Below are 24,834 nucleotides of genomic sequence, written 5' to 3'. Positions count from 1 at the left end.
TTTCTGCATTTTTTTTATTTGCGAATGGCTCCTATAGCTAAATCTGCGACCATGGGTAACACCGTTGTGAGGAGAGGCAGGAGGAAACCACCTTTTTGAGTCATTAGCTTTCTTTTCTTCCTAACACCCTCCCTTCTGTTGGCCATCTGTCTGATTTTCTCTCTGTGCCATTTCAACTTCTTATGTTGGCATTGTGTGACTGGAATATTTCCTTTTAAAAGGTTCATACAGATCTCACAAACAGACTGAATAAAATCGGGTGAGCATTCTTCCAAAATAACCTTACGAATTTTAGGGGAGCTTGTGGTTAGTGTTTTCAGCAAAGCAAAGTTTCTTCTCAATCTTGCAGACATTGTTTCTCTTATTTTTTCCTGGGTAGGAAAACACACAGCTGTTCTGAGGGTAGTATCCCTGTTCTCAGTCTTAGTTGCTCTGGACAGGTGGGGGTTAAATCTAACAATAAATATCCGTGTGGCTCTCTCGTTGCTTCTTCAAAACTTTCCAAAAAGTATTGCACACGGCCTGGGCATATTTGTCTAGCTAGTGTATTAACTTGTAATTTATAGAGATGGCACGATACCACTTTTTTATGTCCGATACCGATACCGATATCATAAATTTGGATATCTGCCGATACCGATATGAATCCGATATAGTGTGTTTTTTAATCAATAAAACGTTTTTTTAATATCTTGCTGCATTTTATATAAGTTTATACTCAAGTTTAAATAAATAACAACACTAAAGCTATTCTGTTATACCTGTATGTAAAAAATACACTGCGCCCAAAATATTTCATAGTTCAGCAACACTAATCAATCTAATAAACTTAAACCTACTCAATCCTTCCTATTCTGGTATTTTAAAGAGTACTTAGCAGAAATATTAAGCAACCTAACTAATAGGGTTGCAAACTCCCAGCAAAAAACAAACAAACCACCCTCCACCTCATGATGCTCCACCTCGATGTAATCAAATTTAATTTGATGCAGGGGGAAAAATGCACAGAAATAAATTATTTTTCAAGAATAATTAAATAGATTCAACATCTTTCTTCAACAGAATTGCAGACTGCACAGATGGTATCTTCCCAAAGGAAAAAGTACTATAGCTTACTAGGGTATATTAGACTTCCCAGATAGCAAGGAAACATTGAACAGATGTTGATTTTCCATCTGAACCATCAGAATCGTCAGGCTTGAAATGTCAACACAAAACCAATGTTGAAACAACATTGAAATACTGATGAAACCTGACACTGACATTGAAATAACATTGATTCACTGTTGTTCTGTCATCGTTGATTGTTGATCTATTTATAGTTGACAAGGTGACAACAATCACGTTGAAAAACCATTGATTTATGGTTGAGCGGAAAATTAAAGCTGCTACCACTTGGACTATTCCATAGCCCCCCCTCTCACAGTGGTACATCCCTTCAGGTAACCATTGTCTTGTACAGTAGAGCGGGACATTAGATTTACTCTCAGCGGTATTGACCGGAGAAGGCATCAGTTCATGCACTGCACTGGCCTGCACCACGATTAATATAAGGTAAGAATGAATGACTTTTGTTCTATTCGTTATTTCCACGGTTGCATTTGAATAACAGTAAAAAACAAACAAACTTGTTAATGTAAAGTTTCGGACAAAATGTGGGAGCCCGAAATTGTGTCTACTTTCATTACAATCCGGCAACAAATAAATTGCACTGCGAACAAAGTCAACAAAGAAAACATTTTCGTTTCATACTTTTCCGTTATAGTCCCTTACAAAGCTAGCTTTAATGCTTCGAGGGTTCCTTTGTTCTTGCCGTCGCCTCGGCGCTTGACCCAGACTTTCGCTCTGTAGTTGCTTTTTCGCATAGTACTACAAAAAATTGTAAATCTGTGATATATGATTGATAAACGTAAAGGTAACTGTATAAATGTGTTCAATGACTTTGTTACTTTTAATGATTGGAGAGCACCCGCTTCGATTCGCACTCAATTCAAACTTTACGTTGCACGCTCACCTAACTTTACGTTGCACGCTCACCTAACTTTACGTTGCATGCTCACCTAACTTTACGATGCACGCTCACCTACCTTGCGTTTGCACCTTTTGTCCACATGTAAACTGCGTTTTATTATTTATTTATTAGTTTTTCGCCTCTCACTGCTTAAGCCATTAATCTTTCTGGAATTGTTTTTTTAAACAGATGCGACCTCACAAAAGATATTAGCTATGCTGTCAGACCTGACGACAGCTGTTAACGAACTCCGTGAGGAGGTCAGAGCCATCCGCCATCCCTGCTGCAATGAATCGGTAGATGCTGGGGTACTGCCTCTGGATTTGCCCTTGCACAACATTGAGGAGCTAAACAATGCAGAGGCAGCTCTTCAATCATAAGAGGCAAATAAGGCAATGGTAAGTATATAAAGGTTATGTACACTTTGTAACTATAAAGTGTAATAGCTGTCAGATGTGATTTAAATACATAACAATGGCCTGTTGATTAAACACACAAGCACTTGCATACACATTTAAGACATGAGACACGCTAATTCCATCTCTTAAAATGTGTCTATAGGTGAGACGCTTTGCCTTGATTGGAGGGACCACACTGGAGGTGCGAGTCCGCCGTGTAATGGCTTATGCCATCACAAACGAGCTGGCCTCGGTACTCAACTGGGCAGGGAAAAAAAACCAAGGACCAGACAAAGCAAAAAATGGCATTTAAAGATACAGCGCTCTGCAAATGCATATATGGTGGTAAGTTTTACAGGTTTTTTTGCTATATTACTTTGTCTTTCTTAATAACAAGACTTTCATGTCCGGTTAATCTGGAGATGGAGTCTTTAGTCTTTGGCTTGTTTAGTCCTCGGGTTGTAGTTGTACAGCCCGAGGACCCCATGTTTATTTTGTTTTAAAGGATACACGGCACACCATGCTAAGACTTATCACTTTTTCCGCTCATAGCTCTTTGGGAATCAAATGCGGCAGTTTGCAGATTTACGCCTGGTGACTTTCATGTTTATCAGCCTAGGAGTTTACATACTTTCTCCCCGCTGAAGACAGTTAACAAGAGCTTATTCATGTGCTCTAATTCACTTTTTTTGTTTGTGTGTGTGTATTTTTTTCCTAGATGGCCTGACGCAGCAGTTAGGGGCAAACTCTATGTCCGAGTTTGTCTTTGCACAAGCAGTGCAGAAATGGCTCCGATACGCCCCAGATCGTATGGGTATGGGTGGTGCAGGACGCACATCATGCATCCCCATCCCAGAGTAAAAAATTACAAACTTCTGTGAAACATATAAATGTAAATAGGAAACTGTCTTTTAATAAAGTATTTAGCAAACGAAACATGCCTATTGACCTTTTTTTGTTTATTTTTTTTCTCTGTTACATCACATGCAATGCTTTCTTATTTTAGGATATTAATATTGACATGATACATTGTGAGACATTTGTTGTTGTTGTTTTTATAAAGGGTGTCCAATTTGAGGAATAAGTACAATTATGTGTTTAGGTGGTTTAAGTATTGATGGAAACATGCAGTAGTTTAGTATTGGTTAAAATACCTATAAAGAAAGGTAGATTTCCAGTCATGATTTAACTGTTTTAATAAAAAGCAACTGTGCGAAAGAGGTGGAAAATCGACACCATAGCTCAAACAGTGTTTCAATATCAGAATCTGACATTGAATCAATGTCAGGTTTCAACATTGATTCAACATCAAAACCTGACGTTGTTTCAACATTAAAAAAGGGTGCAAGAGTGACGTTAGGTCAACGTCACACTTCAACGTTGATTCAATGGTGTTGCCTGATATTGACTCAACGTTGTTTCAATGTTTCCTTGCTATCTGGGTTAACAGTTACTATATACAGTAATGGACTTCTATAGATTTTACATCAGATTAAAACTTTGGGTGTAAGAGTCAGATAATTATTTATTAAAAGATAGACATTTTAAATGAGAATAAGAAAGAAAAGTATGTCTTTGTGCCCCCTTTTCCCTGTTCATGCCCTATCGGCCCCCCTGGCTAAACTTTGCTAGATCCGCCCCTGCACAGTTATCAGCCGTCAGCTGCGTAGAAAAGGATCCTGGTGTACAAAGTAATATTAAATAAATTCTAACAACAGCTTATCAAGCTTAATAGTGCTGCTGTTGTTCAGCCGCTGGTTTCCTCTTTCTGGTGAGAAGTGGGCCAAAAACTAAGAAGAGAGACGGACTCGCGACAGAAAAGCCGATCAGCTAAGCATTAGCATTATCATTAAGCAGTTTCACGATTGAAGTAGCAACAGGAGAGAGAGAGAGAGAGGCAGTCGCTCCTAATATCTGTTGTTAAGCTTAACATGGGAATGCTTTACAGACATTCAGAGATGAACTTACACACTTGCTTTACTTCTCTCTGGGATAACTTCCTCGGAGATGAAATGCTGGTTTGCTAGCAAGGCTACAAATACACACAGCCTCTCTATCACGTGATGCATATTGCTGCAACGTGCTACGGTTATGAGCCGAGTTACGCCGTGTAGCAAGTTTTGTGAGGTGCTTTTTTGATATTTAATGGATCGGATTACATTTTTTATTTCTCACCGATATCCGATCCAGTAATTTGGGTCAGTATCGGACCGATACCGATACGTAATATCGGATCGGTCCATCTCTAGTAATTTATCACGAGGGTTTTTAAATAACACCATATAAGTACTGTTCAGACTGATCGTTCTGCTGTGTTTACCTTGTAAAAACACGTTCTGGCTCATCATCATCAAGTGTAGACCCCCCTTCACAGTTATCAATGTAATTGTCAACAAGAATCTTTACAGATTCAAAGTTGACCTTCTCGCAGACATCATGTGTTTGTGTGATTCCTTTTGCTTTCAAAACTACTTTGCCGTTTCTGGTCATGTAACCATAACTTTTTGGTCCAGCTGCAACAAACTCTGTAATGAAATCATCCTGGTCTAACTCATTTGTTAGATCGCCTAAATACCTGCCTAATTCTAGCTCAGATTGGTTTTCTTTGGTGAGATAAACAACACTATCAGTGTCGTAGAAAATAGTTCTTTCTTGTAGCTGATCCAAGTAACTATAGAGTTTGATACGCCCATATGAAGTAGTGAAGGCCGCAATGAAGATGTTATCTGTGGAGTTTGGGAGTGGAGTACAGAGATCACCATAACACCATTGAATAAGAGCCACATCATCGCTGACAAAAGAGTAATAGGTCACTTTGTATTTTGGAGAGAACATGAGGTTAAAGAATTCCTCGGGGTCACTCACCAGTTTGCTTTGTGTGAGATTATTTCTCTGACCAGATTTTCCCCAAAAAGAGTTTGGGGAGACACAGTTTGGCCATTTGTCTTTTAGCAGGGTTTAGTTTTATGTTTTCAGGGTCTAAAGTGATGCCTTGCTTAGCCTGGTACTCTTTAATGTAAATCTGTTTAGCCTCCTCAGTTACAGCATCTGATGGGTAGCCTGAAGCTTCTTGTTTTTTGCGCGGGAAATGATGTACATAGTCTGTGAATATTGTGTTACTCTGTTTCTCAAAGTGCCATACCTCAGTGATTCGACTTATTTTATAGCCCTTTTCTAATGCGAGGTTAAATTCGGGAGTGGTCCAAACCCCTCTGAGTGCTCTCTGTTCGTTGCTATGGTTACAAGCACCCTCTTGGTTGTTTATTTCGACACAAGTGCGACAGAGAGTAAAGAGAAGCTTTCCTGACTTTGTTTTATAAGGTAAAACGGGAAAATAGAGCCCTCTGGGTGGGTAAACAACCGCTTTGATAAACCCAAAATAGTTTTTAGGGTCCTGAAAATCTCGAAAGATTATTTGAGGATGACCTAAGGGGTAACTACAGGTGCTGTTTACAAATGGGTAAAGAGATGTGACGTCAACATAATTAATTTTTTCACCGGACCCAGCGGTACAACGGAGCTGTGCTGGGCTTGTACCGCCTCCAAAGAGGGCGACGGTCCACTCATGCTCCCAAATTGTCACAAGACACACATTATGCTCAGCTCTCAATCTAGCGAGCCTGTCTTGAGTGGCGCTGTTTATGTCTGCAAAGGAGGAACCTAGCAGGGGATTAATATCGGTTTGATTCGAAAAACACTTAACACACCCATGGAAGTAGCAGCCTAAAAATTCCCATGCGTATGTTTTGCCATTATTTTCGGAATATCCATCTACATAATAGCTACCGAGCTGTTTTTCTCCTTGATTGAGCGCATGTCTGATAAAAACACCTTGCGTGTATGAGAGATATTCGAGCCATTGAATTGAGGATGAGGAAAATGATTTGACCTGATTACTGTAATTTAGAGGGCACGGTAATGCTAAAGAATTCGCTGGCATGAAGTTTGTTAAATAAGTTTTAAGACAAGCGCTTGCAAGAGTGTTGCGGCTGAAAGGGTCTACTCCTGTCTCTTCAATAAACCCGTTTCTAAACAATGCGCAACCCCGAGCTAGAATTTCAACATCGTTTTCACAGTATAAAAGGGCCTCTTTCATGAAATTGAAGGTACTGGAGCTGACTGAATCATAAAAAAAAAGCCTTTAATGCTGTCTGGAAACCCCATTGCGTTAAGTATAGCTGAGAGTGGCATAGGGAGGAAGCAGGAGGAGTCAATATAACGATGATTAAAGTCAGGGTCTGTAAAACTTATCACTTTTGAGCCTTGCATGATCAAGTTTGGTTTTAAACCCTGCTTAACCATAACCCTGAGAATAATGTATGCGTCAAACCCCTTAGCATTATGAGCGATAAAGATAGAACCCTTAAAGAGGGGGCGTCTAAAATGAGCGAGAAACTTTTCAGCACAATCCTCACCCTGACAGCTCCAAGATTTACCATCTGATGTTTTTGTACACACCAGAAAAGGAGCGTGTTCACCGTGATCGTTTACAAATGTTTCAAAATCATAAAAAAATCAACTTGTTGTTATGTTCTGTTTCGCGTTCTATAACCTGCATGTAGCACTCATGTGTTTGATGATCACTAGAGATTTCCTGGCGACAGATTGGGCATTTGCGCTTTTGGCATTTGTGAGCTTTTTCATGTGATGCTAAACAATATAGCCTCGAACACTTGACACATTTTTTATAGAGGTCGCAGTTACTGGTGGACCTTTGACGCCTCCCAACGAGTTTTTTATGGCTCTCAAAACAATAAGGAGATCTACAGGTGCGATTACCAAAACTTTCACCCGCTTTGAGTTGATAGAAAAATATTTCACCCTCTGGAAGGCTGAAGGCATAGCCCCAAAACCCGCCATTGTTGAGCCCGAATCTCTCCTCCAAACGGCTGGCATCTGCTGTTGGCTGCACTCTGCAAAGGTGCATTCGGGTGAGTTCTGGCGTGGCAGAGGATCTGTAGTTGGTTACTGGAGTTTGAGAGACCACAGTGAGGTTGGTAGGTCTGGCGGCCATGATTCTTTGTGAAAAAGAGAGAAAACTTGGTTGTTTTTTGTGAGAGAAAAGCTTGCTTGTTTTTTCTGAGAGAAAAAAACAGTTAAATTTAAGGTGAAATGTTAGATTATTTATCCTGAATGCCAGTAAGAGAATAAACCTATCGCTGAGAAGGTAAATCAGACCTGCAGCCGATTGGCTAACCGGGGTGCGAAGGGAGCCGCCCCATTGTTATGTGATTGGCAGCGGGGCTAAGTTAGGCGGAGTTGGTCTCTGGCGGAAATTTTCAAACTAGGAAGCAGTATAGAGATTGACAGACCACGTGACTTTCGCGCATTGCATGCCGGTAACTCGTGGCAAAAAATCCAAGTACCGCATCAAATGCAAGCATTTGCAGCACCGCAAAACGTTCATTCTCCGGTTCCAATACCTTCTTGCTTTTTCTTTGCCCCCCAAAAAAGTTATGTACAAAACGAAGGACAACAATGCCGGTCCGTACAAAGACAGACTTAATGAAAAGGCAAAGAAAAGATACGAGGAAAAAAATCAAAGGAGTGAAAGGTTTATACCCTTACGAGCACAGAGTGGACAAAATACGTTAGCATGCTGCCCAACTTTCACCACGCTCATATTTATAATCATACGGTTCTTGGAGTGAGTGAAGTTTAGTAACTTCAGGTCACTGCAACAAGCCCAAGTACAGTTTACCGACGGATGGGTACAGGACCTTGAAATGCACCATGTAGAACGAAAGACCATCGTACGTATCATAAGTTTACCAGTCTCACAAATCGTCTTCATAAATACACATTCGTTAACCGTTTATTAATAGGACCTTTAAGCTAAACGGTAATTAATAAGTAGTGGAAATAATTTCTGGTTCGCATTACAGAAATGTAGCAGTGACAATAATATTGTATGCTGTAATCGTACTGGGCAATTAGAGATACAAAAAAACCTGTTTTATCCTGTGAATAAAAGTATATGTTTTTGTCAATGTACCATGGTAATAACAGAAGCGAAACGCAATATTGTGTCAGGACAATTCACTATTTATGCACAATAAACAAATGAGCATAGCGCCACAATTTCTGTTCAGCGCCAGACTTGCTTGTAACCTATATCACAAATTATGTTATAAAAAATGATGTATTAACTACAACAGAAGACTGACCTTTGTGGAAATGCTTGGAGCAGACTAACCTGTGAGCTGGAGTGTTCTGTGAGTTATATTTGGTCTTTGAATGGCTGTAATCCAGGCCATCCGTCGCCTCTTTTTACTTCGGAAACATGGCTCGAACAATTTCTCTTCAACGACGTAATCCGATAAAAAAACCATCTCTTTACCCGTCGGCTTCCCGTGGCTGTCATGCGACCGGCTATTGCAGTTAATAATACAACAGCTTCTTGACAGTTTTTTGTGTTTCTTTTTATCGCTGTGTAACTGATTTCAATTGAAAGCCTGCATGCGCTAGTACCTCTTGCCACGAGTTCCCAGAATTCTTTGCGGTTTTACCCTTGAATGACGTCACATTTTCAATCTCTATTCGGGAGTTGAGCCAGGAGCGAACAAGCAGGAAAAATTGTGCTCTGGAAGCGGATCGATTAAGAGCAAAGGGAGAACTTAGACTCTGCGTTGAATTTTAGAGGTAGCTGGTAAGAGGGATCGTTTTGAAGAAAAAGGACTAAGGATTTTTCAGGAGTTTTTCCCTGGTTATTTAGTCTAAGGATCGGGGTGAATTTGAGACAAAAGAGTAAGGTTTTTTTCAGGTGTTTTGGAGAAAACGCGGAGGATTTTTTAAGGAGTTTTTGCTTTTCCTCCGCGGAGGATCGGGGTGGGAGCCGCGGGGGGACAAAAGACGGAGTTTTGCTTTTCCTCCGCGGAGGATCGGGGTGGGAGCCACGGTGCGTTTTTTTCAGGGATCGCCAGAGTTTAATTTTATTTATTTATATATTTTTTTTTTTTTCACGATTCTGAGTTTTATTCTAAATCTCCTTGTTCGGATTAAACAAATGCATATAAATTGAAATAAAGTTTTCCCCCAAGGCATACAGCCTGTATTTCTGGCCATACTGAACGTTACAAAAGCACAAGTTTAACTAAACAGTTTCACTATTTTACTATGTATTAACACGTTTTCATACATAAGCACGGAGCCCGAAAAACACAAAGTCCAGAGACACAGGCGCGCCCTGACACACAGCCTCGGGCACACGCCCTCGCACACACGCTGAGCCACCACCAGATGGCGTTTTTTAAGCATAAAAAAAATAAAAACTTTTTTTTTATTGGATTAAAAAATAAAAGAATGCTATTTGATATATAAGAAACTTAAATAATCAATTAGTTAGGGTTAGGGGAAAAAGCAATGAGCTATGAACTAGCATATTTTTATGAATATCATATTTTTATGAATATCATATTTTTATGAATATCATATTTTTATTACTTCCTTTATTACTTTATTACTTCCTAGGGCCATAAATCACTCTAGGGGGTCATTAATCACTAGGTTTGACATAAGGGGTATAATATCACTCTCTTGCAGCATATACTAGACTGCCTCCCCGGCACTGCCCCTTTGATCTCACTGCACCACCCCTCCCCTGCAGCTGAGCCAGGGACCACACCTCCACCACAAGAATGAACTGAATGAAGAATGCCAACAACATGCAATAAAAAACCGTCAAAGTCAAACACTTGGCTGAAGATTCATCTCAAGATTAAAAGCTGAGAATACAAATAGTTATTTTGTTTAAGCTATGACATACGATTGGTTACTGTTTAACTATGCTTGTCAAAATTAAAAAGCTTTCTTCCTACACACTAAGAACTAGAAACCAAATCAGAAAATATTTGCTCATGACATACTTCAGGCCAGACACCAGTGTGCGTGTGTGATACAGAGCAACATTTTGGGGCTGCTGATGAAGGTTAAAACCAAACATATAAGTCCTTTTTGTAAACTCTTAACCTCATTAGACAAAGTGGTTTCTTCCTCTGAGTTTCAGATTAAAGCTTCAAACACTTCTAATCTAGATCACATGATCTTCTGGCGCTGGCGAAGAGATTGAAATTATCCTTCAAATGAAGAGGAGTCTTATTTGGAAAAAGGGGCTTTGTTGTGAGGCGAGTGTTTGGGAGAGCATCAGGTGGTTTGTTTATTTGCTTACTGAAAGACGCTTTTCTAATTCATGGATTGTATCCTGCTGCGTCTCGCCATCTCCGTCTTTTCGTCATCCACTCACCATTCAAAGTTTGAATGAGGATTTCTGTGGTGACAGTAAAATAACAGCCAGCCACCTAAAGGACAGTTACTCTGAAAAATGATTGTGTTTGTGTACCAGAAAATGAACATTGAGAGAGAAAGCGATGGGCTGAGAGGCAGAGAGAGGGTAGAAATAGATGGAGAAAAGCACCAGGGACCATAAAGCCTCTCCCCTCTGGAAGTGTATTGCTGCGACAGCTAATACAGTCTGCTTTAAAAAAAACAGAGACAAGTCTGTTAGACTGCTGACTATTTTCAAAGTACCCAGGAGTGGCATCTGTCCTTGAGTTAGCGCTCTCTAAGCCTTTACCAAATGTCTCACAAATTTTAGCTTTTAACATGGCTTTAACCCAGCAGACCTGCAGGTGTTCCACATCATCTGGTTTTTGGTGTTAAACACACTGTTGCAAGCTTACATTGTGTTAAAAGAAAATGCACCATTTGAAGACTCACATTTTGTTGAAAAAAAAAGCTCAAAATAAAATAACTTTGAGTCCTGCTTATTTCCCTGGCAGCCATCCAAATATATGGTTGAATTCCTATACGTGGGTTTATTAGCAACCCGTTTTTCTTAGCAGACAGCAGTTTCTGTGTCTTTGTCTTCCCATGTCTATGTGCGGGTTACATTGTTGCATGTCAGATCGCATACTTCCACACATATCTACATTTCTTCATGTGCATTATGAATATCCACGTGGTGTGCACGGTAACATGCTTCAAACACGCTTCAAACTCAGCTTCACTGTCTATGCTCGCTAGTGTAAGGAAAGCAACCACCAGTCGATTTTATCCAGCAGCATGAAGATAAAACATATTTTGTCAAAGCTGGGAAGGCGCCTAAAGAAAGCTGCAGCCGATCCAGGAGAGAAGGACAAACGCTGCCTAAGCGAAAACCTGCAGTGATCCCGTACGTGTCAGGAGTATCGGAGCAGTTGAGACGCATTTTTTCTAAACACCGAGTCTCTGCGGCTTTTAAACCCCAAGGATCGGGTCCCGCAACACAAACAGAGTAACATAGTGTACGCCGTTAAGTGCCAGGAGGATTGCCAGGATTTATACATCGGGGAAACCAAACAACCTCTGGCGAAGCGGATGGCACAACACAGAAGAGCTACCTCGTCAGGCCATGACTCTGCAGTCTATTTACACCTACAGGCCAGTGGACACTCTTTCAATGATGAGGATGTGCACATCCTGGACAGGGAGGAACGCTGGTTTGAGGGCGGAGTCAAGGAGGCCATTTACGTGAAAAGGGAAAGACCATCTCTGAATCGAGGAGGGGGCCTAAGGGTACATCTGTCACCAACTTACAATGCTGTGATTGCAGCCATTCCCCAACTCTCTGTGAATGGAACTCATGGACATTGATCAGTGGTTGTTGATCAATGGTCATGAGAATTTGCATAATTATGGTTAAGGAACTAACCTCACAGTCCATTGTTCCTTCATTGGGCTGGTTTCAGTCATTATGCAAATGTACTGTTTATAAGATTGGGGAAACCTGCAGTCAGCTGAGACTGAAGAAGTCACCTGGATGAGTGACGAAACGTTTCTCCCACAAAACACTACGTCCAGATGAACAGAATCAACTTTTGGAGATTTTCTTTCCAAGCTCCTCAGACTTTGTTAGAAGGCTTTTCTTTTCTCTGTGTGCTTCATCGTCTGCTCTGTCCCCCTTCCTCCTGTCTGTAAACAGGAAATTAATCTCAGTACGCTGTGCTGAAGGATTCACTTTTAATTGAGGTGAACAGGTGTATCCTTTGCAGAAGTGTTTTTACCTTCAGTGTAAAAAGGAGGTGTACAAACGAGGGTTGATGGATGAATGGATAGGTGGGTGGATGGCAGAAGGAGGACTCCTTAAACAACCATTTCTTTGTTTTCATGAAATGTTTGAGCTATTTAAGATGATTGACTTTGTGAAGAAACTCGTCACTTCTACACTTTACTGTTTATGTTCTGTTGATGATACATACACAACAGCAGTCGTAATACAAGCTTCTGCCACACCTTATATTTAATCGAAATTGCTTTAAAATGAGGCTTTTTGGAGGATGTCTCACTTTTTTGTTAAATGCCTCTCGACTTGTGCCGCTTCCTCACGTCCTCCTGTCACATTTGGTGGCAGGAACTGAGAAGCACAGAGAGGAGAGGAATCGAGTGTTTGAAGCACTCAAGACTGCATTGATCTGTATGATAGAGAATCTAGAGAGACAGACTATTATTTAGTTCATCTGTGCCTTATTATATTTTGTCAGATTGTGCAGTTTTTGTCTGTCTGCATTTGCACACACTCTATGTGAGGCCTCTCAGTTTGGTTTTCCTAATCTCCCGTTTGGGGAGGATCAAAGTCCAAAACTGTCGGTCCTTCAAAAAGAAGGAATATAAGTTAATTTTACAATATTAAGAGTCAAAAGCTGCTGTTATCTGAAATTTGACTGAAAAACTGAGTGAAACAAAGAAGTTTTCTGTTCCTCGCTGTGTCAGAGTGACCATAATATGGACTGTTATTCTTGTTTCTGTGCTTCACATTAAAAAAATATAATTAAACTGAGAATATTGTGATGAATTGTTTAATTATTATCTCTATAGAACTACACGATGAAACAGTTCAAAAAGAGACCTGGCTTTGAAGCATCTCTAAAAAGAGCAATTCAGGATGATCCTGTCTACATTTATTTTGTTCCTGAGGCTCAACTAACAAACACAAAAGCCCCAAAGTGACAATTTGGGAACGCAAAACTTTGAAGTAGTGGAAAGGAGGAGGCATGGTTGAATGCACTGGTGTTATTTCCACTGTAGTTAAAAAAAAAGCTCAGGTTTTGTTCTTTGAGCAGCAGCATGTGGTGTGACAGGCTGCCTCTCACCCTGTTTCACCTGGATGACCAGAAAAAAAAGTCAAAGGACCCTTTTTACATGAACTGTTTGCTTTTCAGAAGCCATATGAAGTTAGAGTCATAGTCATGTTTCTTCACCACACTGATAGTTCACAGTAAAAGCTGTGCAGCTTTTGTCAGTTTAAGTAGTTTCAAGGTTGATTTACTTGGAAAATCTGGCAGCTGCTCCAAAACTAAATGGGGAAAATGGTGTAAAAAAAATACAAAAAAAGATAAATCAGCTTTTTTGTTTGTTTGTTTTTTTGTTTGTTTGTTTTGTTTAATGTCCTCGTGTGTGCTTTCTCCTGAAAACTCACATAGTGTTTGTTGCTGTGAAACCTGTATGGCTGAAATAAAATCCTCATCCTGCCCTGTCATTTTCAGCACAAATTACTTATTGATATGAAACATTGATTTGTCATTTACTGCTGTTATTTGCTCAGGGGAGAATAGAGCAAGAGAGGGAGAGAGGACTGAGTCGCCTTTAAAAGATAGAAAAAGCTTGCCAGCAAGGTTTCATACATCATCCAGGAGGAGTCTGAGACGAAGGTTTTCATTCGTCAGTCTCACTTTCATCTGCTGGAGCAGACGTTCGGGCTGTAATTAATCCAGCCGTCTAAACTCTACAACAGTTTGTGTTTTACTCGTGTTACATGTCTGGAAACACATGAGCTAGATTCCTGATATTTATTAGCCCTCTCAGGCTCAAATTAAGTTTTTGTTGCTAATGCACAAAAGAATACCTGCAGTGGTACTAAACTCATAGAATATGTATGTGGGGTAATCAGGTTGTTAGCTTTTAACTGTTGCAAATCTGCAACGCCTGCCTCGAGAGGGTTAGTTAACCAGAATGCACACAATGTTTTGGCCTGTGCTGACATTTCTTTATGCAGCATGCAGTTTGAGTTGAGTTGCTGACATTTTTTTTTTGCCTGTCCCGTTTGGCTCTTTTGCCATCAGAATTATTGTCTAAAGGCGAAGAAAGATGCCCAACGGATTTACTTTACCAAATCGACCATCCCGGCCTTGCCGTATTGGTCTATTTGATTCACTTTTGTTTTTATTGTTTATTTTATTTTATTTTCACTTGCTACACACGGGACAGACATGACTGGGGGAAAGAAAGAGAGGTAGGGAAAGAAAAACAGCGGGGAAGAGGAACGGTCAAAAACAAAACCAACAAAACAGACAAAAAACACATATCAATCACCTGGATCACCTGTTGAGAAAGAAAAAAGAGAAAACAAGCAAAAAAAGAGAGCAATATAATAGACAACATCATGATGACCTATGTGAATATAACTGTAAATACTAAATATTAAACATTATTGTGCAGCACGTAAGATCGACAGCGCACAGTGTGCTTTGAGTTAGCAGCCAGAAAGGGTGTAGTTTGTGTGTGTGAGCACCCGTGTGTACACCTGTGAGCATTAACGCGCTTGTTTTTAAAAGGTTCCTTCATGTAATGATCTGCTAGAGGGTATGGGGGGCCACAGCCCCGTCCACCAGCCGCGCCACTATCCCAGAAAGAGCTGAGGAGAGTCCCAGATGAGGGGTCACTCAGCAGCCGCGGAACAGAAGCCAGGGGGGGTTGCAGTGACGTGCCCGTAAGCTCAGCTGGCAGCCAGCTGTGCCAGAGTGACCGAGCCCCAGGCTGAAAGGTCGAGGGCACCCCACCCCCAAAGGGGCCCGAGCGAGCCCCAGGCTCCAGGCCCCGACAAGCAGCCACCAGGAGTGAGCCGGTGTGTACCTGGACGCCCATCCCCGGACACAAAGAACCGCCAACGCACCGATGTCTGAGGGCATCTGCCACTGGCAGGGGGAGTGGTGGGGGGAGATAGGCCTCCAAACCTTGGAGGGCCTGAGATGTCCCCAGAGAGGTGGCGTCTAATACCCGACCTGACATATAGACACAGACACCCCCACCCCCCCACCCCCGCTCCAACAGGCTGCAGAGAACGGGGATGTGAAGACTCCAAACCTCCCTCCGCCCACTCGTATGTAGTGTTGATGCATGTGTGTTCTAAGGTGCATTTAAAACCCAGGAGGGCATGGAGCTACCTGCCAGAGAGCAGCAGGTAAGCACATAGCCCCTCCTGATAGCCCTCGATGTCTACGTGTATTTAAAATTGAGAGGTGGGCAACGATGCCAGGGGTTGTACACCCTGATGGTCTTCTGGATGCCGTGTAGCGTGCCCACCCCCAAGATCCTATATGTATGTGTTATGAGAGTGTGAGTAATGTGAATGTCTAAGTTGTGAGATAAAATTGAGGCACAGGCAGCCAGAAGGGGACAGAGGAGGGGATGCCTCCCCTGCACCCTGGTGACACACCTTTACCCCAAGGCCCTGCATGTGTGGGTGATTGTGGTGGAGCGGGAAGAGGGAGGCAGCTGGAGATGGGGAGGGAAGGAAGGGACATATTCTTGATTTCCATCAAACAGCAGCCTGTCAAGCTGAAAAAACTGTGTGGAAACGGTAAAAACTGCAGTTTCTCTAATGGCCACTTGAGTGAGTCAATAGTCCTGAGATAAAATATGAATGAATGAATGATAAAATGATACACAATGAATATGACGTGTGGAAATAATCCATGGTTTTGGGAAGATCAAGTATGGTTTTCTTGTCTGTTGTAATATCCAATGTTAGTCTTTAATAGCAGGGTCTCAGTGTGATAAATATACTGATGTCTACGTTATTAGCAACTTTTATAAACTAAGATATATGAAATTTAAAGTTTATCAGAATCTTCACAAAAACTCAAACTTATTCAGTCCTTTATACTTTCATATAATTTTGAGCCACGTACCCATGGTTCTGTGATTCTTCGATGGAAAGGTAATTTGTGGTGAAGACAGGCAGCGAACAGCTGCTGCAGAACGATTCAGTGTAGATTACTCTGTCTCCTGATGCTTAATGTGCAACCACAGAAACCGCAGGAGCAGCCACTTCACTCCTGTGTTGATTCTTAGTGGGTAATTAATAGCGCAGTGTCAGACTATCAGTGTAGCTGTGATTAGTTTAAAGAGGAAGCTGCATGTGTCTAATCAGTGCAGACAGAAAACACATCAATCTTGCTCCAGTTTGGTGTTTCATTGACCGTAACTGCAGATGCAAGTCATGCAGCTCATCAGTAGATGACAGTTGCATCAAGCTGTTCAAAGAAGTGATACAGTGATGAGACGATGCTTATCTTACTAGATCCAACTGGTGTTACTAAAATTAGATGCATCATAAAGTGCTCTAAAACTTTTCAATTTGAACATGTTGTTGTTTAGCCCACTTAAATGTCCAATTTTAATTTGTATTTCCTGGTGTCTTTGCACTCCTGTCAGTTTCACTTCCTGTCTTTGACAGTTTTCTCTGTTTTTTATTGTTTGCGCCACCCAGATTCAGATTCACCTACATCCAGTCTTCATTATATATTATCCCTTGTTCTCTCTGGTCAGTTACCAGATTGTCTTCCAGGGCAATCCTGGCTCAAGAGTTGGGTGTTCGGCTTGTAACCGGAAGGTTGCCGGTTCGAGCCCCGGCTCGGACAGTCTCGGTCGTTGTGTCCTTGGGCAAGACACTTCACCTACCGCCTACTGGTGTTGGCCAGAGGGGCCGATGGCGCGATATGGCAGCCTCGCTTCTGTCAGTCTGCCCCAGGGCAGCTGTGGCTACAACTGTAGCTGCCTCCACCAGTGTATGAATGTCCGCGCTTTGAGGGGTTCCGAAAAGCGCTATATAAATGCAATCCATTATTATGTGTTTCTTGTGCTTTCAATTAATTTACTTTCCCTTTTCGGGCTGTTTTTTGGCTTTGCCTTTTGCTGCCAAGGTTTAGTTTTGCTCTGTACAACCACTTTACGATGATTAAAGTTGTGAATTTTGGGGAAGATTTTCCTCTTCTTATGTGTTGGGTTTCTCACTTCTATGACCAGTGGTTTCATTTAATGATTGGTCACATTTTGGTCACATGACTGTTGTCACTCTAATGAACATATTCAAAGAAATCATTTAGAGGCAACACAACAGAAAGCTAATTAATGGTGAGACCCAGCGCTGAGCTCTTCTTCTGATCATTGAATCTAAAGTAACATATTTAATAATAATAAGCAGCCTGTCATTCATGTCTGTGAGATCAGATTCTGGTTGTTTCTGCGGTTTCCACATTGTTTTTCATGTTGCACACATTGGGGTCAAACATGTGGACTGCTGTGCGCCCCAGCAATCAGGGTTAATCATCATTTGTTGTAAATGGCTATTTCATGAGTAGAAGATTACAGTCGGAGGCTAATGACAGCACTTACCATAACATGCATGATGGGAGACGACTGTTTAGATACGCAGAGTGAGCAAAAGGAGAAATGAGAACACTGGACTGAAACAGTGAAAGCAGAGGCGTGTGTGCATCATCAGATGTCATAATTGTGTGTGTGTGCAAGCATGACTAAAGACAGTGTAATGTAGTGTAATATTGCAGATGCAGATTGCTAATCTAGTGTAGGATGACTCTGCTCTGAACTGCAGCATCTCTTTGGATAATCATAACACTCACAGGGCTTTTGAGCCATTATGAAAGATTATATTTCTTAATAATTTCTAAATATTATCAAGAATGTTTCCCATCACTGTGGACCTGCAATGTGAACAAAGAACTCAGTGAGAGGAAGAAAACATGAGGTTTATTTTTAAAAAGACAAAGCTGATACAGTCTTTAGAAAATGTCAAGAAAGTTCAAACTAAAAACAAGCCAAGGAGACAGGAATAGGGGACACAGACATGGTTCTGGCTCATTTTGACCCAGTGCTTTTGAGTTCCTGTGTTTTGGTGTTAATTCCTATTGTGGTTTATGTTTTAAGTATCATAGCAGTCTTAAGTTAGTCTGTTTTAAGTTCTTTATATTCCCTGTTTGGTTTCTTTCCCTTTTAGGTTCCCCTTGTGTCTTTGTCCTTTGTGTCCCTCTCCGTGTGTCTGTGTTGATGTGTGTTTGTGTGAGTCCTCCTCCTTGTGTGTCATCCTATGTTTCCCCAGCCCGTCATGTCTCTCTCGTGCTCCCTCTCGTCTGCCTTTCCTCCACTCCTGTGTAAAGCTTGTGTGCCAGTCCTGTGTTCTTTTGTTTCCTGTTTTATTGTGAAAGTCTTGCATTCCATGTTCAGTGTGTTTAGTTTCCCTGGTCTTATCTGTGTCTAATTCAGCTGTGTTCCGGTGTCTTTCCACTTCCTCATTGTTCGTCACCCCGTGTTCTCGGTTCCTAGTTTTTCCACGGCCCCAGTGCTTCGCTCTTTTGTTTAGTTCTTTCCCTGTTTAGGTTTAGCCCTTGGTTTTGTTTCCCTGTTTCTGTATCTTCATGTGTCAGCATGAATAAACGGCTCGTCTTTTGTTTCTCCTCGTGTTGTCTGCGTCTGGGTCCGTTTAAATAACATCAGATCTGCCTCCGCAGCCCTTTGAGAGATTGGGAAACAAGACAGGGATGAACAATTAATGCAAGGTGGACAATGGGGAAAGAAAGGAAATGCAGCCAGTGAGACGGATAAGAAGACTAACCTTAAAAGTAAAACTGGAAGTAGAAAAATAAGTGAGTTAAATAGAAATAGAAAGAGCAGACAGGGAAATGTAGAAGACATGGCAAACAGCACGGGCTAAATAAAACCAACAGAAATCATCAGAAAACAGCGACAGTGACAGGTGGCACACTTCCACCCAGTCGATTGGCGCACTGTTTATTTCTGTTTCATCAGATTTGGTGACATTGTAGTCAAAAGTTTTGGAGCAGGAGGTTGAGGATTGGGAGTGGTTTTGTCTCTGGCTCCCCCAGTTGGGAAGTCAAATTAGCAAAAAAGTGCATCAGTCAGTGTGTGTGATGGATAAAATCCTGCATGAAGGTGTGTATGAACAGCTGAAGATGACTTTCACGGTTGTCTACAAAATCTCTGCATAAATATTCTTGTGTCTATTTAGAGTCTACTGATTCATTGCTGCAAGGCTTTTATGTCTCCTGTCACTTGCTGTTTTGATTTAGCAAAAGGAAAATTGTCACTAGTGTACTCCTGGTGTTGAGGACACCGGAACTTTATTTGCCGTAGAATGGATGTTTGTTCACTTTGGCCTCTCATTTGTGTAGCTGTCTCTGATCCTTAGAAACAAAGGCCTGCATGTAAATAGTTGGAAAGACTTTTAGCGCAGGTGTGTTTCTGGCTTTTCTTTGCAGTCTGCGTTTCATTGCATAAACAGTCAGCATTCATAAGCAATACAAGTTGCTATTAGCCTCAGAAATTGGCCATTGTACCTGCAGATTAGGGCAGCAGATTAATTGATGGGTTCTCAGATTGTTACTGCCTGATTTGTTTTGACTGAATGAGAAATTCTTCCACAGTCATCATATAATTGATGATCCATCGGTTTTCATCAGCACCTATCCGATTCAAGATTTCAGGGGGAATGGAGCCCCCCAGTTGCATGTCACTGGATGACAGTCAGACTACATCCTGGCTACACATAAAAACAGCAAACATGACAGGTATGGTTATCAAATAAATAATCATGGAATTTCGATTTACTGTCAGTTACTTGAGTATAAACTATTTACAGTGACTTACAGCAAAGGCTGTCTCTTGAACACAATCTTTACAGGGTTTCTCTCGTGCTTAAGTATCTGAATGTTTCAAAGAGTGTGTGTGTGTGTGTGTGTGTGTGTGTGTGTGTGTGTGTGTGTGTGTGTGTGTGTGTGTGTGTGTGTGTGTGTGTTTCTTTGTTTGATGTTGCCTCGGCCTCTCTGCTGAGCCAGTTCGGTCTCATCTCCTGATGAATGAATGCTCTCTCTCTCTCTAGCCTCTCGCTCAGTCTCTCTCACCTTAACCAACCCCGCCCCTCAGAGATCGATTGCCCCATTAAAACTCTCCCCCCAGTTGCTATGGTAACACACATTCAACTGTACTCTGATTAAAAACCATATACATGTTGAGGACCTGAACTCACATCCTCTCCTCCCTCTGCCTCCCTTCCTCCTGAGCATTATTTTTATTTGGTGTTTTATTACCTCTCATATCTTTATTCCTCTTTTTCCTACCCTCCACCTGTGGTTTCCTCATCTTTGATCATTCCCCAGTATTCCCTTTGTAGAGGGCTGTCCACGCAGGAAGAGCCTAACAGAGACCATGGTAGTGACCACATGCAAAATAAGTAATCCTGAGAGGAAACGGGTCATTCATGAGGTTGTTCCTGAGGTCCCTACAGGTTCCTATGTAGCTGTTTACTCTCAGCAGAGGGGAGTGTCATAGAGAACCAGTGTGTGAGCTACTCTGTTCATGTCTGTGCTGTGTTCAGTTTTTTAGTTTAACTCCTGCAGAGAAGACAATAGTCAGAGTAGACTTCTTGAAGTTAAATGTGTCTGCTACAGCCACGTTCTGTGCTTTTCATGCTGCTTTTTTAAAACTCGACCTCTTCACAGCATCATCAACACCAAGCTACATATTGTTGTTTTGCTGTTAGCAACATGTCTGCATTGGCTGCATACCCAAAATCCTTTGTGTCACCAAATAATTGCTCAAATGGACACAAGTGGAGTACCATTTTAGATATACAAAGAGATGCATGATATGTTTGATTGTTTACCAAAGAGTCCTGAGTATTACTGTGATACCACTACTACTGATTCCTTCCTCTGTTTATTCACTGCCCGCTGTCCTTATGCACCTCCCATCACTCATGTTGTACTCTTCCTTCCTCAACTTATTGGCTTTTTATCTCTGATTCGCCCCTCCTCCTTTAAATCCATCCTCCTCTCACTCTTTCCCTCCCTCTTTGATCTCTCTTCATCTCCTGTCTTTAACTCCTCCTTCCCTGCTGGCCCCATTTTTTTTTATCTCTAATTTCCCATTTGGGTTTCACACAACTCTTCTCCTCTTTCTTTTATTCAGTGCCCATCCTTCTCTTTTCCCACCCATCTCTCACTTTTTCCAGTTCTCAATAAATGACCTTCATCCATCTTTATATTATCATCTTTTCACTAAACAATCTGTCTGTGCATAAATACTGACTCATAAAGCATGCTCTTTGGTGTTTTGGCTTATTCTGTAGATGTTGCTCATTTGTTTTTTTACAATAAACCAAGAAAACTCTTTCAAATTGCATTTATAAGCAGGGAGTAAATGCTGCAGCGGTCTAGGTGAGTCAATCAAAAGATACTGAAGCTAATCTAATTCTGCTGAATCACAGTGGAGTCTGTTAATCATCGCTCTCATTTCAGCTCACGTCTGCTTCTTTTCCCTTTCAATCTGGAGGTGCTCGCATAAGCTGATTAATGAAATACCTCAGGGTAATTATTATCATTAGTTTACCCACATAAGCACATTTAAAAACACAGAATTGTCTTTAGAAATGCACTGAGTGGTTTTATGGTTGATATGCACAATAAAAAACTAATTTCTGCTCATATTTATGAAAGGCTCAGTAGACAAATAACCTCAGCAGTAATATTTATGTTAAAGTGTTCATTATACTGAAAGGCATGCATACATCAGAGCACATTTTAATTCTCAGTCTCTCCTTCCTCTCTCTTACCTGCATTTTAGTTACCGGGTTACAGGGGCTGGGTTATGGCTCTTTCTGACCCAACAACAAAGTGATTCTCATGAGCCTCAACATCTAATTTTCTACATTTATTTCTGGTCCTGGAAATGTTTGTATCTTATGAGCAGTTTAGTCAACACCATAATCAAAGTAAGTCAGTCATTTTTATCACTTTTGAAAGTCTCTAGTCAGCAGTGATTTCTGTCCGACAGCAAAAACTGCGCCGAGGTTTGGAAGTGTTCAGCCTGATGGTTTCCACATACACGTACACACGTCTTCTAGTCAGATCTTCTATTAACATAAAGTATAACATTATTAACATAAGGTATAATATCAGCTGACTGTTTTAAAGTCAGGCAAAATGAGACCTGTCCAGATGCATCTGGAATCCAGAAAATTAACCCATTAATGACTGTAAATATTATTCATACAAACTTTGTTATTACCATGATCATTAAATATTAGTCTTTACAGACTTTACATCAAAAGTGCCGTATTCTTTTCTAAAAATCTTCACTAAAATCACTTTTTAGTTTCTGTTATATTTCTTAAGAGCCGGTTTGCGACAGCCTCTGTTAAGCTTCTCAGCTGATAACTGAAGTCTAATATGAAACAGTCCGAAAGGACAGCCTGGAGCTACTCATATAAATTTATTTTGTTTTCTTTTAAAAACAAGCACACTTTCCTGGGCAGATAATGGAAAGCACATTTTATCCTGACAGCCTGATTTTGTGCTCTGCAGTCCTTCAGCCTCGTTTATAAAACAGTATGTACACAGTAAAATTCGGAGTGTTAAAATAACACTTAAAGAGTTAAATTTAACACTGGTCCCGAGTCTATTTGGTCCCATTCGGAATTGGTGTTAAATCGACTCTTTCTATAGTGTTAAAATTTTAGAGTAAAATTAACTCTAAATAGAGTAAAAATTTAACACTGAGTAACACCGCAGAGTGTTAAATGAACCTAACACTACTAGTAGTGTCATATTATTTACTCTATCATAGTGATAAATTAACTCTATTTGTGTAAAATTCCACTGATTTTTAACACTGAATTGAGTTATTTGAAATTAACACTGGGGGTTCAAATAACTCTGATGAGAGTTGATGTTACTCTATACTGTGTTATTCATACACTAATCTCTAGTGAAAAATTAGCTCTCATAGAGTAAAATTTTAAATTAATTTTACACCAAGTAGTGTTACTAAAACTCTTCCTGTAGTGTTACCTTTACACTTAATTTAGTGTTTTGCAGCATAAAAACCTGGTTTCTAATAATGCTTTAAAATATAAAACAAGTAAGCAAAAACCACAACTAGATAATACGTTTAATGGCTTTATTTTGATGTCAGGCTCAAAATATTAAAACATCTCATGTAGTGTACATAAAACACTACACACACAAAAACAGTCATAAAACACTTTAAAACAATGAATTTAGTTCGGCATAAAATGACAATATGGAACCACATACAGGGAGGAATCAGAAGTGCCATACTTCATTTGAAGATCAAATGGTTTGAAGTAACACAGCTCTTTTATGTTCAACACCTTCAGCACCATATTGGGGTGCATTCTGACCTTAAATGCATGAAAATGGTCATCAAAACACAAGGTTTCCATCAGTTTTCCACAGAGCAATACAATGTCATCTTTCACAACAATACTTTTGATCTTATAAAACACTGGAATCTCAGACACTACCTCTGTACAGATGATAAAGTCAGGGCGGTACTCTGTACCATGATGCTTTATCCACTTAGCTGAAAAAACACTGGTAGACAACGCAGCTTCAAATTTTAAAGCAATTTCTGGACCTTCTTTCAGCTCTCCAAGTGTCACCATCTTTCCTGGTCCTAAAGCTAATCTTTCAAGGCTAAAAGACTCCCAATACATGGCCATACAACTTTGGTGTTTCTTGGCCAATGTCATTGTAATGTTTTTAAAGCTTTTTAATTGCTTCTTAAAGAAGTTATGTTTGGCTTCGTAACGCATGCACCACATGTGCAGAATTGGGCCAATATTTCGTATACTGCGAGGGTAATGTATCATGAAGTGATGCTTTGGTAGGAGACTGAGTGTGGGAAATAACTGCTTAAAGAGCTGATGATGATCAATAATCAAATGTTTGAGGTAGATGGTCATACCTTCTGACAGCACTGGTGAAAACACAATATTGACAATTTGTAGAAGCAGAAGTAGAAGATGCCAGTAGCTATCACCCACCTGTACTAAATCGCCAAACATCAAAGGTACATTACGCAATAAGCACCAAGATTGAATCGCATTTAGTCCTAAATCATTACTGCCATCAAACAACTTTACCCTTGGTGGGCGATTTCGCTGCTGATTGAAGCCATAGTCAAAGGCATGTATTCTACCAGCAAGTTGTTCAGCACTTAGGAAGTTCTCCTGAATGTACTGCAGCACAAGTTTCACCTCTAACTGAGCAACTCCCTCCAAAATGTCATGCATGATATCTACAGAAAAATTGTTGGCTGTGTTGAAATATTTAAGTGAATTCAAGAGACAAGTGCGTTTCACACCACATACATGAGGTAGCGTAGGATCTCTTTGTACACTTTCACAGTGCTGCTTATGCATATCAAGAGTTCTTAGTGCAACACCAGAATCATCTTCACAGAACACACTTTGAAAACAATCCTTCTCAAGCAGACAAAAGCGACAACAATATCGAGCTGCAAATGACTCCACGAACCCAAACAGACTATGCA

The 24,834-nt window shown here is 40.7% G+C and overlaps 1 protein-coding gene and 1 long non-coding RNA gene across 5 annotated transcripts in view; one reads left to right on the top strand and one right to left on the bottom strand.

Moving 5' to 3' along the window:
- slc8a2b (solute carrier family 8 member 2b) overlaps positions 1 to 24,834 on the top strand; it is a 244,572-nt gene that overhangs the window by 152,342 nt on the left and 67,396 nt on the right. The window lies entirely within an intron of this gene.
- LOC146503886 (uncharacterized) lies at positions 1,258 to 4,711 on the bottom strand. Its single transcript, XR_014868661.1, has 2 exons — positions 2,084 to 4,711; positions 1,258 to 2,037 (listed from the first exon to the last, which is right to left on the bottom strand). It is a non-coding gene; the product is annotated as an uncharacterized LOC146503886 (long non-coding RNA).

Source organism: Neolamprologus multifasciatus, chromosome 14, assembly GCF_963576455.1.
Source record: "Neolamprologus multifasciatus chromosome 14, fNeoMul1.2, whole genome shotgun sequence".
Lineage (NCBI taxonomy): Eukaryota > Metazoa > Chordata > Actinopteri > Cichliformes > Cichlidae > Neolamprologus > Neolamprologus multifasciatus.
The sequence above is the reverse complement of the archived record's forward strand: the minus strand, read 5'-3'. Positions and strand labels throughout refer to the sequence as shown.